The 15405-nt window shown below is 37.2% G+C and overlaps 1 protein-coding gene across 1 annotated transcript in view; it reads left to right on the top strand.

Moving 5' to 3' along the window:
* The first annotated feature begins 2151 nt into the window (after positions 1 to 2151).
* The window catches only part of LOC149089073 (uncharacterized), a 114829-nt gene continuing 101575 nt past the window's right edge, over positions 2152 to 15405 (top strand). Inside the window, exon 1 of the mRNA XM_089237214.1 lies at positions 2152 to 2785. The gene's annotated coding sequence lies outside the window, so the exon portion shown is untranslated. The remainder of the gene's footprint in view (positions 2786 to 15405) is intronic.

Consider the following 15405-nt stretch of genomic DNA (forward strand, 5'->3'; position numbering starts at 1 on the left):
TTTCACAACAGTGGCTTCACATTTTTCCCTCTGAACAATGGCTTCACATTTTTCCCTCTGAACAATGGCTTCACATTTTTCCTTCTCAACAATGGCTTCTTACATTCTTCTTTCACAACAATGGCTTCTTACATTCTTCTTTCACAGCAATGGCTTCTTACATTCTTCTTTCACAACAATGGCTTCACATTTTTCCTTCTCAACAATGGCTTCTTACATTCTTCTTTCACAACAATGGCTACTCACGTTCTTTTTTCGTGAGAATGACTTCTAAAATTATTTTTCCATGAGAACGGCTTGTTAATTTTTTAAACCCTTTATTGTTCAAGCCCAGTATTGCTCTCGAAAGCAACACATGAGTGTCTTATATTTTTCTAATAAAGGGATTTTATATTTGGAGCTCGTTTCGACATTCATGCAACTCCTAAACATTCGATTTCTACTTGTAAGCTGTTCATGAATTTTCTATAATTACCATCACAATGGATCAAAGGTACACGTCTCCTATTTCCTGACGAGCCAAGCAAGAACGATTTTTGATCCTTGAATATTGGGAGGAAATACCATGTGTGGAGGATACATACTACTGTTCGTTCTTCAACAATGATAGAAGAATGGGAGTTGGCTAACAATAAATCACATTTTATACAATTCAAATCGGCATAAATCATTCAAATACAGTTCCCTGAAGTGCAGCACACCCTATTTTTTAAATATTGATAATAATTTTTTTCCGTCATGTAAAATAGCATTTAAAGTACCTTATTTATTTAAATTAGGCCCTCAAAAGTTTTCTTCTCTGGATATTTCAATGCTTGCCAGTTAAAGGATTAAAGTAACAAATTAGCTTCTTAAATATTCTAATTTTTTCCCCTTAATTACGGCTTCTTAAATATTTTTTTCATAAGAGTGACTTTTTTATATGAACTTCTTTTTTTCATAAAAAAAATGGCTTCTCAAAATGTTTTAGTCATGCGCGTCGCTTCTTAATTCTTTAAAAACCAACGATGAAATTAAATTCTTAAATTCTTTTTTCCGTAAGACTGGCTTCTTAAAAAGGTTTTTTTTTATTATGCTAACCGCTTTTTAAAAGTGTTTTCCGAAATATTTTCATATAATTCTTCAATGAATTACACATTGGAAATTTTAAACATTATGAAGAAACGAGTTATTCTCTGTATAGATCAGACGTTCCAACCGGTGTTTCATGAAAGCCCAAGGTTCCGCAAGAGCTTTTAATGGAGTTCTCAGAAGCTGTAAATACTTTCATTGGCGTTGCTACAAAAGAGAACCCATTTTTGTTTGGGTTCATGCAATTCAATGTTAGAGTCCTCTCTCATAGACTATCAGCCAACCCTGTGTGATCTCCCAAATCATACAGCATTTGCGCATGTTAATGTTCAACTGATATGAATAAAATAAATCGGGAGAAATTGGAAATCTGTTCAAGATAGAGCCATGTCTTCCCCCGAAGGGTGGGGCTGACGGGGCTCTTGCCCCTGGGCCTGGGACTATTTCTATAATTTTTCTTTATTTTCACATTATAAATTCACTGTGGAGGATGGGGAGAGGGGCCTCCAAAGATATCAGCCTGGGTCTCACCCCCCCCCCCCCCACACGCTACCGGATGTGGGAGGGAGGGAAGCACATTATGACGTATCCAAGCCCCTATGCACGTGTAAAACTGTAATCATCAAGATGGTGGTACGACGTATTCAACAGAAATCAATTTCTTCAACCCTTATGACAATTGAAAAAACAACAACAAAAAACAGATACATCCGAATCCACTTCCAGAGATGAAGAAGATATTGAACTACATAACCAAAATAAATAAATAAATAAAGCAGTGGTCCCATCTCAAGAGAATAAGCGAGAGTCAAGTCAAGAGTTGAACAACAACAACAACTACTACTACCACCACCACGAGCAAGCAGCAACAAACCTGTTGATGACGAGAGCACCCAGGTATATCAAACAACAACAACTACTACTAATAATAATAATAATATAAAAAAGTATATTATACAGAAAGGTAGAAATATATAAAGAAGAAGAAAGAATAGAAAAAAAGAGACGCGACTCACGCCACCGCATGGTGGCGCCGCGGTTCTTTGCCCTCGGATATACTTCTTTTCTTTCTATTTTTTTATTATAATTCTCAAACCATCAGCTCGGGGAGTCTTCGACCAGTTATGAACTAGTGATCAGTTTGGTTCTGAACACGGACGAGTTCAGGAGAACGAGGAGGAAAGATCGCGAGAGGAGTCTGTCGTCTGCTCTGCGAGTTTGTTTTTTTTTATCTTTTTTTATTATATCGCAGACGATCAACGACTCTCGTGATGATGATTGTTACTATCATTGTTATTCCCATTGCATCGAGTCTGGAAGAAGGATCGACGATCTCTCTTGGATGAAGTGCGAGTTCTTGTTTTGATATCTTCTCTCCTCTCGACAATAACAAGTGTGTCTATATCTTTGTTTTAAGGACGAGTCATCCTCTCGACAAAAAATAAGTGTTTAAGGACGAGTCATCCTTTTTTATGACATTATTAATGGATAGATATAATAATCATCCTCCTCCGATGTGATTAGTTCCTATCATGGATTTAATGTAAAAGGATCTAAAAAAAAAGACAAAACCTAGGATTTCATCAACAGTGGATGATATTTTTTTACGGTGGTTAACACTAGGACTTAGTCTATAACATCAGTGCGAAAAGTCCGATTCCCGTGTGTGCGTTGGTATTTGATGTGTGTAAGGAAGAAGAGGTTTCATGATCAGGTAGGAAATTAAGTTTTTTTTTTTTACCTTAGTTACGTTATAACGTTGCTTTTGTTCATTATTTAGTGGCTTCTAATGTTTCGGACCAGATTGAAGAGCTTTAATCAGATAAAAACACTAGACGAAAATTTTTCAGCGTTCCGAATAAAAGCAGTCAATTCCTATGTAATTCCGTGAGCTGAACAGGAATCTGACCATAAAATAAAAAACTGGATTAGCTCCGGTTTTTCCCTTTTTTATTTGTAATTGCGCATATAATACACATATAGTAGTATAATACAAATACATTGAAACACAATGAAAAAATAATAATACATATGCAAAAAACAACATAAATATATAGAAACCTCACAAATATATAAAGACAAAGTGTTAATTCCTTAGTGTACATAAAAACACAACGAAAATGCATGTAGGCACAAATGCATTACAAAACTTTTTTTTGGTCCATTCATTCTTAACATTATTATATGTTAAGAATTTTTCATGGTGATATCCGTGTTCAGCAGGTCAAAACCATTCGGGATTGTGTATTTTCATGTCGGATTTTCATTGCTGTCCACAGACGCATCCCGTAAAGCACTTTTTTTTAACACTTTGCATCGCAATATCTCCAAAAAAAAAAATTAATAGAACTTTTTCATGTTAATATTCGTGCTCAGCATGTCAAAACCGCTCAGAGTCATGTATTTTCATGCCGGACGCATCTTCATTGCGGTTCACAGATACCACTCGTAAAGCACTTTTTCACACTTTAAATGGTAATACCTCAAAAACAAGCTCCAACGAAACTTTTCATGGTAACATGCGTGTTCGGCAGGTCAAAATCTTTCGGAATTGCATATTTTCATGTCGCCGCAAACAATTCTACCGCAATTCCATTGTTGTTCAGTGTAATCGGGGATTTTTTAACTTGTTCTGGGCACGAGCATTTTCAGGATGGATTTCAAACTTCTATATCAAGAAGAGACTTTTTTAAAATGTTTTTTTAAAGTCTTAACACAAGTTTAAAATGTGAATATGACATATTTACACCTCCTTACGTTGGACGAGCCATTTTTTTAGGCCCTTACCCACGGATTGATATAATATTTGTTTCATGTTTCGGATCAGATTAAGAGCATCGATAGACTAATAAATAATCAGGGATGTCTTAGCGACCAATGAGTTTTCAGGGGGTTCTTTTGAGCTTCAATGTTGAAAAAATATCTTGATCGGATAGTCACAAATTTTAAATGTTAGTACATTATTTACAGTTCGTTACGGCTCGTCTGATGACCAAACGCGAAGAGGTATTCAGGGGTATATAGGATGGTATATATTATCGTACTATAGTATAGGGGTATGTAGGATACCCAGTGATATTTGTAAATGAAAAATAGCCGTAGACACACACACACACAAAAAGAGACGAATTTCTTTAAAATGAATGAATGTTCTAAATAATTTTTCGTGAAGTTATTTACGGGGAAAGTTGGCGCAAGCTCTTCGATGAGCCTGTTTAGTCAGTTTAAAAGCCAGCATATAAAAGCCTTAGTACCCACATTAAAATGTCTTTCACCGGTGTTTTGAATAAAATTTCCATTAAAAATCAAAATTAAATGAAATGTTAGAAAAATATAAAAATAAATGAAGTATATACTATATAAAATATAAAAATTTATTTTAAAAAACAAAAGATAGAAGGAATATCTCCAGTGATCTGTGAGCGCTGGGTACATCCGATAATATATGAATATCTTAGACGAAAAATGGGATCATCCTTAAAAAAAAATCTGGATTTCTGGGTTCTGGAGTTTTAAAAGAACTGGTTGTTTGTAGTGTTGTTGTTGTCAGGACTTCATTGTTGTTTTCTTGTTTTCGACTCTATTGTCTGTACTTGGCAGTTGTTTTCGGCATTGTTGCCTGGACTTCATTTTCATTAGTGTTGCTTTGACACTGTCCAGACTTCATTGTCGTCTAAAATTTTTGTCTACTTTTCATTGTTGTTTTTTGACATTCTTGTCTAGGCTTCGTTGTATTTTTTGACACTCTTCCCTAGGCTTCGTTGTATTTTTTGACGCGTTGTCTAGGCTTTGTTGATTTTTAATTTAAAAAAATCATCTTCTATCATTAGCAGGACCGGACTAATGCAGGTGAGAAGTGCACAACGGCCCCGGACCACAAAACATTAGCTGGCGTAAAACGCGGTACGTAGCAATGCATTTTCATTTTGACTTAAACTCTTTAGCAAGACCCTGGCTCAAAATTCTACCGATTTCATATCGAATATATTAAGTTGTACGACTTATCAATCAAACCTATTCAAACAGGGTACTCCTTGAGCCCCAAGTTATTGATTTTCTAGTAAATGTGCAGTTCAAAAATTTCAAAAACGACTGATTTCTTTAACAATAACCCTGTCAGACTGATTTGTTGCTGTTTCTCTGTGTTTCAGCCACAAAATCTTTGGAACCAGTATCAGAATGTGAAAGCATGTTACAGTAATTACTAAATGTTTCAAAATATATATATTTTGTAAGCGCAAAAGTGTCGAAGTAGATATTTAAGAAATATTTTGATGACCCAGTGCTGTCCGCGAATTATATACTTCAGCGTGCGTTATCTTAGAACGTTAACTTATCATTATGCTCCATAATGGCAATGTAAAATGATGATTAGCGTCGTGTACTGGCCAACGGCTGCGAAAGAGAAGGATAGGTTTTAACCTGGGATTGTCTGGCGCAGCTGTTTTGCATATTGTGGTGGCCTAGACTCAGTTGTTTCAAACCATAATTATTATTTTTTTGGCGGCGGCGGCGATTTTCGACCTCCCTTTAGGTTGTGACGTCCTTGCCGGGGTGTTCATGCAACGTGTTCGGATCATGATATTACACATCTGTTATTCATAGCTTCACACGCAAGGTCTCTCGCATAAACGACCTCTCTTATAAAGACCCACACGCTGATGATAATGAAGTTATCATCCATGTCGTAGAACAAATGAAGATGATAGTGATTTGGTGCCATCAGAAAAGAATTTTCTTGTGATGAGAGAAGTTTATCGAACGCATAGAAGTGGGATGAATCACATCGGTGATCCTCCCACGGGATTCCGTGCCACGGGGCATGGACCTTGTTTCATCACAGACTGGTCCAGTTTAGTGGTGAGGAAAAAAAAAATTACCGAATGGAATATTTGATTTAATACTCCCCTCATGAAGGTAGTTATTGCAATCACACAGGGCCGCCCTTACCGGGCCCGGTACGAAAGTAATAGTGGGGCCAGGGGTATCATAATAACTTCGGTGCCCCTTAGCGCCGAATTCATTCTGTGGGAGAGGAGAATCGGAAACATGAAAGAAAAATGATTTCAGAATAAATGAAAGAAATAATTTCAGAATAAATGAAAGAAATAATTTCAGAATAAATGAAAGAAATAATTTCAGAATAAATAAAAGAAATAATTTCAGAATAAATAAAAGAAATAATTTCAAAATAAATAAAAGAAATCATTTCAAAATAAATAAAAGAAATGATTTGAAAAAGATTAAAATTCTAAAATTTACTTTAAAAAAAAACAGCTATCGAATTAGTGGAAATTCAGAATTCATGAGAGAAATGATTTCAGAATTATTTCTTTCTAGATAAAAATGTAGAATTCCATAATTCATGAAAGTTCAAAATTTATGAAAGAAATCATTGTTGTTACCGTAAGTAAGGGGCCCCGGTGTGACCGCACCTGTCGCACTCCCTTCAGGGCGGATCTGATTGCAATTCAGGTGAATGGCAATAATCACCAAAACTTAATGGCTGATGTCGGTATTGCTGAGAACTTTCACTCAATAGTTGATAATTTGAATTATACTTCTCTGTGTGATGAGTATCTCATCAATATTTGGCTATTTTATTACTATTAGTGGATCTTCACGTGCATTGGAGAGTGACCATCAAAATTCTGATAGTCATCTACAATGGACAGCTTTCAAAATTTTAAATAGTTATGGACAATTATGATTATAAATGTAAATCCGTATAGAGACCAGATTTTTCCGTTCGTTTTAACATCCCCTCTCCCCATTAGAATTTTTTTTTTCTTCTATTCTATATCTTCAGCTCTCGTTAAGTTAACCCATGCGATCCTATGTTAATACCCATACCTTCTACTACTACCTCTGCGGACCGTACCGTATCGTGCAATTTGGTGTAGACCACGGGTGCCCAACCTCTTCAGTCCGCGGCCAGATACATAGGCGGAGATAGACTTGGAAGTCTGGAGGGGCACGATGATGATGATGTCAATGCATCTATACATATATGCATTAGATGAGTCGACTTCACCTTTGTCGACTTCACGCTCCTCCCCCCCCCCCCCCCCGTCCCGCGTATCCCCGCCCATGGCCAGATATAGAATAACTGGGAAAGAAAGGGAATCTAGGGTGACCATATGATTTTACGGGACATTATAAATTTTGGCCCTCCCGATTTTCAACGAATGCTACTTGAGTTTTTATTTTTTACTGAAATCAAGGATTGAGGTTATAAATTATAATATTATTATTATGACTCTAATTATCAAAATTAGTTATAGTCATATAAATAAATTCATTTCACATATTTGTCAAATTATTTCGTACCATTCACAATTTTTCAGCAATAGCGATAGTTAGAAACTTTACTTCCCTTTGAAATTTTTTTGGCTATAATTGACAACTACCTTGACAATTTGACAGTTTTTTCGCGATAATTGGTGATGGCCCGCAGGGATACAGATTTCCCGTCGTTTTACGAATGAAATATGGTCAACCTTTTACTACTGATGCTTTTCTACCGGAACACCTTTCGCGGGCTGAAGGTTTAGCACCACTGGTGTAGAATCTCATGTTATCGAATAAGTGAACATCTGTTGCGAGCTACGAAATGGAGCTAGCCTTTGCGATACCGTAGAAAGGTGTTTCTGCAACGGGTTAACGAATGCCACCGCTTGCCATCTGGAATGATCGATTATTTGTTAAATAATTTAAAAAGTAGAAATATCACATCAGGCTATCAAGAGACAAAATAGGGGCACATAAATTAAAGAAGAATTTAAAGATTTCGACGTTCAAAGGATTGCGATTCTTCTTTCTACAGCCACCGCTGCCCAGCTGTGATCGTATTATATTGTGTTATAAATGCCTGAAAGCTTTAATGCTGGAAATCCGTGGTTATGATAGTACTAGCTACAATACCCGGCGCTGCCCGGGTTTTCTTCAATGAGGCTTTTTGGATCACGTGATATCTCCCTCTTTCTTTGAGGGACATGCAAACCGTGTCTAAGTTAACCAATATGGCGACGTCCTGCGCGACTCATGAAAGAAACAAATCTAAATTTAAAGAAACGTAGAAATGAATAGTCCCCCCCCCCTTTTTTTAATGGGTGTTAGGTATTTCGATTCCCTCCCCCTGAACTTCAAGTTATCAATTTCTGCCTGTTTCAGCTTCCAAAAATGCTTAATTAAAGCTGTGGAATTTTTTCGATGCACTTTACGGGGCCCATAACTAATTTTAAAAACATCCTAAACTATATGAATTTATGCAAATAAATATCAAAAGACAATACGGAGACATTAATTTTCATGCTTGAGAAGATGTAAATAAAAAGTTGAAATCAATGTTATTACATGGATATCCAACTCAAAAGTAGATCCGGCAAATTATTCATATTTTTAATTTTCTGGGCTTCGTATCTCCAAGTGAATTCAATATTTCAAAAATCGAGAATTCAATTTAATTTTTAAAATTATTGATGTGGCAGGAAACCCCCCCCCCCCACTAAATTTCCGTATTTATGCAGTTAAATCGACAATTTTAGCACTGATTTCTATGAGGATCACCCTTTTCCTGACTCTCAAAGCGATGCTGATGATGATTATGACGTCTATTCAAAAAGCCTCGTTACTGGCAGGATTGAAAATGTATCAAACCATTATAAAGGCATAAACTATTATACATATGCATATACTAACAGGATTAAAGAAGTGACAAACCGTTGTAAAGGCATATACACGTCTGAAACGCATTGCTAGGGAACCACGGTAACCAAAGTAAACGTTCGGAAAGTGATTGTTGAGGCCCAAAAACCATTGTTGCCGGACAGTTTTTTGCCCATTTGGGGCATTTGCCCTGGGCTGACGAAATTTTAAAGTAGCCTATCGTTCAAGTCGGGTCCCATTTGGTATATATGCAAAATTTGGCGACGATCGATCTAAAATTGTAGATTTGTATAGAGAACATACACACACACAGAAAATCAATTTTATATATATAGAAGATAGATTTTGCATTATTCTGTGTGAATTGTAGTGTTCAAATTCAGGCTTTTGCGGAAATATCAAGCAGAGATGATATTCTTACTGATAATTTGGGGCAGGAGGAGGGCCATGCAATTCTTTTCGGATTATATTTCATTTCAGAGCATTAAATGAAAAGCACACGTATGGTAAATCCGACTTGCTCAAATTCAGACCAGCAGAATCAGTGCCTTTTTCTCACAAGGGCAATCGGGGCATGCGCCCAGGTCCCCCCCTCCCCACCAAAAGAAAAATTCTTTTTAACAGTTTGTTCTAAACATTTACTTTCTCGTCTTCTTGAATTTTTCCTTATGAAGACGTAAAGTAGCAAATAAAATAGCATACTTCAGAGCTCATTTTGATAGTAATTATGCGTAACTTCTACATTATAATACTCCCAAAGAATACGATATATAAAGGTGGCCCGAAAATTCATATTTGCCCAGAACCCAAACATATGAAGAACGTGCCACTGAGCACAATGTGAATTCTTGAATGGCAGCCTTAATAGTATTATTCAGTTGGGATGTTGATCGAGAACTCGTAAGTTGAAATTAGCTACAAACATCGAGCACTTCCAGATTCTAAATTAGAGTTACGTGGAAGTACCCTTCTTAAAGCGACGTTTGTCAACCGCCGGGCCGCGGCTCGCTATTGTGCCTTGACATCAGTCAAACCGGGCCTATCGATTATTACTCGTGTTTCCACTCAAAACCGGGCCGTGTACTTTCAAAGTTTGAGAACCACTAGATCAAAGCGTTGCATCCCATATGGGGAGGCGGAAGAATCACAACAACGCTGTTGGTTATTTTTTTGTTGCCGTGAAAGTAGACGGAAAATGGAAAATAGTCACTGAAAATTCAGTTGCGACATGCGCAGATCAGTCAACTCCAAAACTCGCGTGTTGTATGTGACGAAAAATGCTAATGCGGTAATCCCGCGACTTATGGATGCGGAAGCGAAAGCAAGAATTTACATCTTTTTTTTTATTATTGCCATTTAGGGTTAGCTTTTTACGCACGCAGATCTCTCTCTCTCTCTCTCTAGCCTGTGTCTGCCATGTTTTTTATTTATCATGAAAACATTCCCATACATTATTTCCACCCGTCATTCGTCTCACCTCTGAAAGATACTCGTAGGAAAAAAAGAGCAAATAAATCGAGACTTTTTTACTGTTTTCTTTTATTTCGCCGAGTGACCTGCCACAAATACCACCGAAGCACCAAATATCCTCGTGATTTACCCGGATGAGGACGATTTCCGATTCCGGGATACCTGTCGGAAGTCACATTATAGACACAAACTTTCATGATTATTTTGGTATCGAAATCGTATTCGAATAGCGGGAAAAGAAGGCAAGACTGTGACACGAATCAGATGTTGTTTCTCAAAAGAGAATCAAAAACGTGACCCCCGTGTGCGTCAGTCCCAGTTTTTTTTACTTTCACGAAACGTGAGCTCGTCGGCCGAATGTGCTAATGTGTTCGCATTTGAATGGAAAAGCGCTCAAACACACACACACTTGCGTTTCCTGTGATGTCATTATGATTGTGTGGTATCGCCGAACAACAACAAAGCCTCATATAATGAAAGACCATCATAGTGTCTGAGCATGTACAACATACGCAGCTACACATGGCCGAAAATTGAGGAATGAGTATCTTTCTGTTAAAAAAAAAAAGAATTTAAATCTGCTAAAACTGCTGAACATCGTGAAAAATGAAATAGGCATAGGGTTATTTGGTTTTCCGATTGAATATTTCGACCCAAGGTTTCATTGCAATAGTTATTCGTCTTGGCCAAGATCTGGGATAGGTCAACTGGTTATTTCAAGGAGCTTCACCTATGCTTATTCACAAATCATGTATCGAAACTTCAATAATTCTAGGTAAAAATCCCAGAAATCACCAACGAATTGAATCTCGAGGTCGGACTCGACTAAAGCAGCATTCGATGGATCTAGAAAACGAGTCTATAAATTGGGTTGGGGGTTGTTTTAGGAATGTTATACAAAATGTATCATGAAGTGGTTATTATGGTTTTTTTTCTCCTTCGAACACTCTGTATGCAGACTTTGTAATATTTCATTATGAATACATTCCTACGGTACAAGAGAGTTCTAAAAACGTTCCCAATTTTCTCTGAAGATATATATATATTTTGTTTGAATCACGAATTATTGCTATTCTCCTCTGCCGAACTGTTAAAGAAAACGGTCTAACTGTACTTTTATACTCAGAATAAAATTTGCTGTTCTTCAATAAATTGCTAACAAGTGTCTAAGGCTGGGATTACACTATAAAAGTTTGATAAAATGTCTTTTATAAAATTTCAAAAATGCAACCAATAAGCGTCTCGGTTACATTTGAGCAAACGTTACCGAGACGCTTATTGGTTGAATTTTTCAAGTTTTATCAAAGAGCTTTTACAAAACTTTTATAGTGTGATGCTGGCCTTAGGCTGGAATGACACTGTAAAAGTCCTTTTATAAAACTTGGATAATACAACCACTAAGCGCATCGGTTACATTCGAGCAAATGCAAACGATAAGCTTATTGGCTGATTTATAAAAGGGATTTTATCAAACTTTTATAGTGTAATACCGGCCTTACAGTCCAGCGTATATAATAGTTCTATAAAAATTATTTTATAAAACTTGAAAATCCAACCAATAAGCGTACCGGTTTCATTCGAGCAGTTGATTGCAATTAATCAATTGGCTTATTGGTTGTTTTTTTTTTTCAAGTTCTGTAATCTGACCTCACATACATATAATATTCTATCCAATTACCCACGAAATTAATCCAAACTTTTTTTTTTTTAAACGAGGATCTTACCTATTTCTATAAAAGATAGCCTTTTTTGCCTTATCCCATCTTTACGAATCGAAAAACTACCACTTTGACTTATTCGAGAAGCTCCAAGAAGTGATGCGTAGCCATAAGAATATGCAAATTAAGTAAGTGAGGCGAGAAAAGGGGGAGTGGCCTTATAGTTCATCTCCGGTCGCATTACGAAAATATGTAAATTATGCAAATTATAAATTATGTAAATCAAAAAAATATATATTTACTGGAAAAATGTTGCGAGTTTTTTAAATATATATATATATGAATTTTTAAGATAGTATTTTCTATCGTAGGTAGGTTCATCTCTGAAAAAAAAAATTGGAAAACTTCTAACGGTTACTATTTCTTTAATCACCATTTTCACATCTGGTCCTATAATTTCTTCCACCAGTGTACTCCCTAGGCCGGAATCTCTGTGACGGGTCTCCCATTTCAGAATTTTTCAACGCCCCTCCGTTGTAATAAATCTATTGTGTAAAAAGAAAAAGAAAACTAAGTGAGATCCCTGGTCAAATTTCCCTAGCTCGGGAATGGAATCCTACCTATATCAGCCGACCCCATGTAGGAACCAATGGGAACATTGCTCGATAAAGCCAGGGTCCATTTTCATCATTCTTCATCACGGGATTCAGCAGCAGCTTAGGGGCCGTTCAAGTATTACGTAAGCAAATTTTTAGCCATTTTTGACCCCCCCCCCCTGTCAGCAAAATTTCTTCATCAGCTCTGCCCCTCTGAATAATAACTCATATTTTCATAAAGGGTGGTTGCTGACGTAAGCATTATCCAAAGCCCCCCCCCTCCTCCCTTGTCATCAAAAGTCAGCAAATCGAAAACCCCATCGATGATGACGTAATACTTAAACGGCCCCTTATGGACATTATAGCCGATGAACCGTAATAAACAAGACCATTGTAATCAAGTTTAACTTCATATATATGTTACTGTAAACGTGATATAAATCGATTATTATGCATACTTACAAACGTCTTGGTAAGTTTGATGAATTTATCACTTTTACCGGCGAATATGCATATTACCCAAGCGTCGTTGGTAAATTTGATAAATACCAAAAAATTATCACTTTTACCGGAGATTATGCATAATAACCAAGTTTCGTTGGTAAATTCGATAAATACTTGAAATTTACCACCTTTATCTGTGATTATGCATCATACCCTAGTGTAATTGGTGAATTTGATAAATATGGAGAAAAAAAACCAAATTAATCTAGTATGTGTGATGAATATAGTCGGACCTCCTGACATAATGATATCAAATTTTACGATCGTACTCCGATATAACGATACAATAAATTATGATTTACGTCAAAACCGTAACAAAAAACGTAAGCGTAAAAAAGGTTTTAAACAAGAAATGTTAATGAAAACTACTTAGAGTTGAGACCACGAAAATAGGTCGTACTAAGCGGGAAAACGTATTAAATGGGAACGTTATAAACGGAATCGACTGTATCATATAGTAAGATTTATCATATGTACCAACGACGCGACGTTTGGGTATTATGCATAACAGCCGGTAAACGTATGTGATAGATTCAGGGAAATTTATCAAAGTTACCAAAATTATCGGTGATTATGCATAATAACCGAATTTATCACATTTATCGTAACATATATACCGTACAGGTGCGATGTATTATACATTTATACATCCTGCCGCATATATACCTTGATTATTAAAATAATTAGTAAAATGCGATTTAGAGAGAAATTTCTTTCATCACTGCTATTTTATCCTCGAATTACCGCATTAGGAACCCATGGCCGTTTATTCAAATTGATGATTTGATATACGTGGTTATATTATTATTATTATTACTGGAATCACCGTTATGTACAAACTATTAGCAAGTTCTTTTGCTTAGTTCTTTTTTCTTAAGAAAGCTGTATTGAAGGAGATTTTACTTCATTTGCTAATTAATATTCATACGGCGGTACGAGGGTGACATACTTATCCCAGGTTGGGAGTTCAAGGCAGTAAACACCCACGCATCCTTAAACAGAATGGGTTTTGTTGCTGTTGGTGGTGGTTTTGCAGTGAAAGTTATGACACCATGGAAACAACAAGAGGGGGTGTTCTTTATGGGAAAGTGAAAGTCGTTGCATACGAGAGTATACAGGCTTCTTTTTTGCTGCCCATCTTTGATCTCGGTGCCCTGCATATTTTTTTGCAGTATCAATGGAATAAATAATCCATATTATTTGTTGATTAACTTTCATCAATTATGAATTAGTATTTATTAAAACGAGATTAAAATGATTTCGCTTCCAATGGCGTTAGGCACAGGGATGCTGTGAGTGGTCGAGCATCCACAGCGTTCTGTAGCACGAAGCCAAGCACCCACAGTGTTCTGTAGTACGGAGCCAAGTACCTACAATATTCTGTAGCACGGAGCCAAGCACCTACAGTGTTCTGTAGCATGGAGCCAAATACCCCCAATGTTCTGTAGCACGGAGCCAAGCACCTACAATATTCTGTAGCATGGAGCCAAGTACCCACAATATTCTGTAGCATGGAGCCAAGTACCCACAATATTCTGTAGCATGGAGCCAAGCACCCACAATATTCTGTAGCACGGAGCCAAGCACCTACAATATTCTGTAGCACGGAGCCAAGCACCTACAATATTCTGTAGCACGGAGCCAAGCACCTACAGTGTTCTGTAGCATGTAGCCAAATACCCACAATGTTCTGTAGCACGGAGCCAAGCACCCACAACGTTCTGTAGCACGGAACCAAGCACCTACAATATTCTGTAGCACGGAGCCAAGCACCTACAGTGTTCTGTAGCATGGAGCCAAATACCCCCAATGTTCTGTAGCACGGAGCCAAGCACCTACAATATTCTGTAGCATGGAGCCAAGTACCCACAATATTCTGTAGCATGGAGCCAAGTACCCACAATATTCTGTAGTACGGAGCCAAGCATCCACAGTATTCTGTAGCATGGAGCCAAGTACCCACAATGTTCTGTAGCATGGAGCCAAGCACACGAAGAGTCAATCCAGAAATTATAATGTAGGGTGGAACTAGAGGGAGGCGGGTGAACAATTGTCCCGGGCTGCGAAATTCCCGGAAGGTCTTTCATCCTTTAACCTTGCTTTTAAGCTCATCCACCCAACAAACAAAAATTATGTCTAATCACACCATGAGCAGAGCTTCCCACCTATGCTGACGAAAAGGGCCTGTAAGCCTGTAATAATCTTCAGGTGACGGGTTTAAGGAAACTTTACCCCCGACGTTTCGTCTCCGGCACATTTCGCCCTCGGAAATTTCACTCGCCTAGCCATATGAGTGACCAAGTGAGTGACAATATAAGTGACCAAGTGAATGGATGAGTGACCATACAAGTGACCAAGTGAATGGATGAGTGGCCATACAAGTGACCAAGTGAATGGATGAGTGGCCATACAAGTGACCAAGTGAATGGATGAGTGAC

Source organism: Pholcus phalangioides, unplaced genomic scaffold (assembly GCF_987345545.1).
Source record: "Pholcus phalangioides strain wild (caught in Gottingen) unplaced genomic scaffold, Ppha-v1.0 ptg000002l_1, whole genome shotgun sequence".
Taxonomy (NCBI): domain Eukaryota; kingdom Metazoa; phylum Arthropoda; class Arachnida; order Araneae; family Pholcidae; genus Pholcus; species Pholcus phalangioides.